General features: G+C 38.3%; 3 non-coding genes and 1 pseudogene across 4 annotated transcripts; all 4 read left to right on the forward strand.

Moving 5' to 3' along the window:
- Positions 1–3,234: 3,234 nt before the first annotated feature.
- On the forward strand, positions 3,235–3,320 carry SJAG_16443. The gene has a single exon. It is a non-coding gene; the product is annotated as a tRNA-Met (tRNA).
- A 22-nt stretch (positions 3,321–3,342) lies between these two features.
- SJAG_16444 lies at positions 3,343–3,415 on the forward strand (annotated as a pseudogene). The gene has a single exon. The product of its transcript is annotated as a tRNA-OTHER (tRNA).
- A 164-nt stretch (positions 3,416–3,579) lies between these two features.
- SJAG_16445 lies at positions 3,580–3,688 on the forward strand. The gene has a single exon. It is a non-coding gene; the product is annotated as a tRNA-Leu (tRNA).
- A 75-nt stretch (positions 3,689–3,763) lies between these two features.
- Positions 3,764–3,833, forward strand: SJAG_16446. Its single transcript has one exon. It is a non-coding gene; the product is annotated as a tRNA-Glu (tRNA).

Genomic DNA, 3,833 nt, shown 5'->3' on the forward strand with positions numbered 1-3,833 from the left:
CCGGATCCGAAAAGGCGACGAATGGAAAACAGCTTTCATCACAAAAATGGGCATCTTCGAGTACCAAGTTGTACCCTTTGGACTGAAAAATGCCCCAGCTTACTTTATGAGATTCATCTCAAATATCCTTCGAGAATTCATAAACAAAAAATGTGTCGTATATATGGACGACATATTAATATTTTCAAAGGACGAAAAAACTCATATTGAAGATGTGAGGAAAATTGTGGCTACTTTACACAAAGCAAAATGCACAATAAATGCGAGGAAGTGCAAATTCTTCAAAGACGAAATAAAATTTATTGGCCACTATTTTACAAGGAATGGAGTACGACCAGACGAGGAAAGGGTCGCTTCGATTAAAAAATGGGGAAGGCCTAAGAACCCCAAACAGGTTAAATCATTCATGGGATATGTCAACTATGTTAGAGAATTCATTCCCGAAATTTCCGACATAGCGAAACCATTAAATGATTTGACTAGAAAGAATACAAAATTCAATTGGACTGAAAAGGAAGAAAAGGCGTTCGAAGAAATCAAGAAGGTTGTTTCAAGCGAAGTATTTCTCCACTATTTTAAGCAAGGAAGAAAAACGCGCCTTGAAACGGACGCATCCGACTTCGCAATTGGCGCTATTTTATCACAAGAAATAGAAGGGAAATTTCACCCAATTGCTTATTATTCACACGCATTGACAAGAACTCAACAGAATTGGTCAACTGCGGAAAAAGAACTCTATGCAATACTTTCTTCATGTCGCCACTGGCATTATTATCTGGAAGGAACAACAGAAAAATTTCAGATTTTTACTGACCACCAGAATCTAATACATTTTATTAAGAAACCACATGAACAATTGCCGAAAAAGATCCAGCGTTGGATCTATGCTTTAAGTGACTTTAATTTCGATATCATATTCAGGCCCGGATCGACGAATAGCGCTGCAGACGCACTATCGCGGCGACCAGACTATGAAGAAGGATATCGAACGGAACTTAATAGCTTAACAGTCCAAAAGGACGAGTTAAAATTGGAGATTTTAAAGAGTTCGCAAAACCTTGAATTTTTTCAAGAATTATACAATGATGAGAAAATAAGGAAAGCCAAAGGCTATTCCATCACTCCAGAAAACCTAATTTGCAATGCAAATAACGCAATTGTTGTACCAGCAGAGGGAAAACATATCGATCTTATTCTTAAAGAATTTCATGACGATCCTCTAAATGGCGGCCATGTCGGCCGAAACAAAATGCGAAAGAAAATTTCGGAAAGATTCCAATGGGTCGGAATGACCAAGATAATTGACAATTATGTCAAGACATGTCCTACATGTCAACTAACAAAATTTAGAAGGCACAGACCTTACGGAAAATTACAACCGTTAGGAATCCCACAAGCTCCTTGGGAATCTATCTCGATGGACTTCATTACAGATTTTCCAGAGTCAAATGGATATGACTCGGTACTTGTTGTTGTCGACAGATTCACCAAAATGGCAAAATTTATCGCCTGCCACAAAACTTGCAATACTGCGCAATTGCAGGAATTGATTGAAAATAATATTCTTCATGCATTTGGGAAACCAACAGAAATCGTGAGCGATCGTGGCCCACAATTTACATCGAAAGCATGGAAAGAATATACTAATGCGATTGGAATCAAATTAAAATTAGCATCCGGATATCATCCACAAACGGATGGCCAAACAGAACGAATTAACCAAATTCTAGAAACTTACTTGCGACATTACGTCGCCGATTGTCCTACTAACTGGTACAGATTTTTGAAAAGAGCTGAATTTAATTATAATACAACGAAATCAGACACGACGAAAATGAGCCCATACTTCGCTAACTATGGAAGAGAAGCAATCATTTCGGATATAGACACGTTGACACCAGGGAAAACATTCCGTGTCCCGCTATTAAAAATTGCGGAAATACATGACAAGATTCGAAAAAACATCTCAGAGGCGAACGAACGACACAAACACTACTTTGATCTAAAAGCAGAAAAGGAACCAGAATACAAGGTCGGAGACTTGGTATTAATCAAAAAGGGATTTAACGAATTCTGGGATTACGATCATAAGTTGGACACAAGATATCAGGGACCATTCAAAATCATTAAGGTTCATGGAAAACTTACTGTGGAATTAGGATTATCAGAAACCCAAAAGAAGAACTCATCAACTATATTTCATGTGTCACAATTGGAAAGATATTACCCACGCGACACAAAAACGGTATTCGGAAACTACGAAAACATCTCTGGAATAATTCTCATTCTCGATCACGCTCAATACAAAAAACGGCTGTTATTCTTGTGCAAATACCACAGGAAAACAAATAACAAGGAAACAGGAGAGGAAATTTATACAAACTACAGAGGATGGTTACCCGCTAGAATTGTCAAAAGACATATACACACAGAATTGAGAGCTTACTTCAGAAAACATAAGCTGGATAAGGAACTTTACCCGGATTAAGAACAGCGCTAGGACTACCGTTGACAACGTTGGCAGCCCAAACGCATAGATTTTGCAACAACAAAATCTAGGAGGGGGACTGTCAAGGCCACTAGGAATTCACATCAAATCCAAGATGTGGCGGATCCACGAAAGGTTTGAGATTTGCAAATAAGCTTCAAACCTATTCGATGCAAATTTCTAGTGACTTCTCTTTTTACAAATTTCAAAGTTCACATCTTTGATCACAAAACATAATTGGTTATTCTACAAAACCAATCTAAGATTATATATTAAATTATTAATATAAATACTAAAACAGTGAACGCTAGAAGACCAGTCGTTCACTGCTAAGTAGAAAATAAAAATCGAAATGTTTATAAAACACAGTGGAATGTTATAAAGATAAAGGGATAGAATTCCTAAATTCTAAACCTGTCGCTCAGAGTGGAGAGTTTGTCGCTTAAAGTCGCTATAAAGTTCTTGACTAGAACTGAGCTATAAGAGACAGTTGTCTCTCGCTAAAATGAACATGATAAGCGAATTAAGATTACTTGGTTATTGCATTTTCTTCAAACTTAAACGAGGATAAATTTTTTTGTTTTTAAATTGAAACATGTCTCTACAAAGAATGTGCACTTAGATTGCGGATGTATTGATCATTATAAAGTGTAATTTCAATTAAATGTTGTTAAATACGCCGGATACGTATTGAAATACGCTTCCAAATTTTATCATAAATACTAATGATGCAAGAGGGAGAAGATGCTTCTGTAGCTCAGTTGTGGTAGCATCCCTCTCATACTATACTGTGTGATAGGGAAGGTCGTGAGTTCGAGCCTCACCAGGAGCAGATGCGATCAATCTCGCAGATAGGGTCGGTAGCATAGTTGGTTATTGCGCACGACTGTTAAGGTGAGGTCGAGGGTTCGAGTCCTCCCTGACCGGGTCTTTTTAACGTTTTCTGTTTAATGATCTCTTAGAGTAATTGTCAAGGCACACTTCCTGAACTAGCAATATGTTAGTTACACCTCTACAAACTTATGACGTACGCTTGCTAAATTGTACAAACAACGCGTTATAATGTACACAGAGCATTACAGAGCTGATGAGGCCAGTTGGCCGAGCGGTCTATGGCGCAGCACTCAAGTTATCCTTGGACTTGTCCCAACAAGTCTTGCTGTATCGTAAGATGCGAGGGTTCGAATCCCTCACTGGTCATTATGAACAATTTTTATGGCAGCATGTTTTGGATTTATCACTTAATAAACTAAGAGGCAGCATGAGTATAGCTAATCCGTCATGGTCCAGTGGCTAGGATTCATCGCTCTCACCGATGCGGCGGGGGTTCGATTCCCCTGACGGA

The sequence above is a fragment of the Schizosaccharomyces japonicus genome (genome assembly GCF_000149845.2).
Source record: "Schizosaccharomyces japonicus yFS275 unplaced genomic scaffold supercont5.16, whole genome shotgun sequence".
In the NCBI taxonomy this organism is placed as follows: domain Eukaryota; kingdom Fungi; phylum Ascomycota; class Schizosaccharomycetes; order Schizosaccharomycetales; family Schizosaccharomycetaceae; genus Schizosaccharomyces; species Schizosaccharomyces japonicus.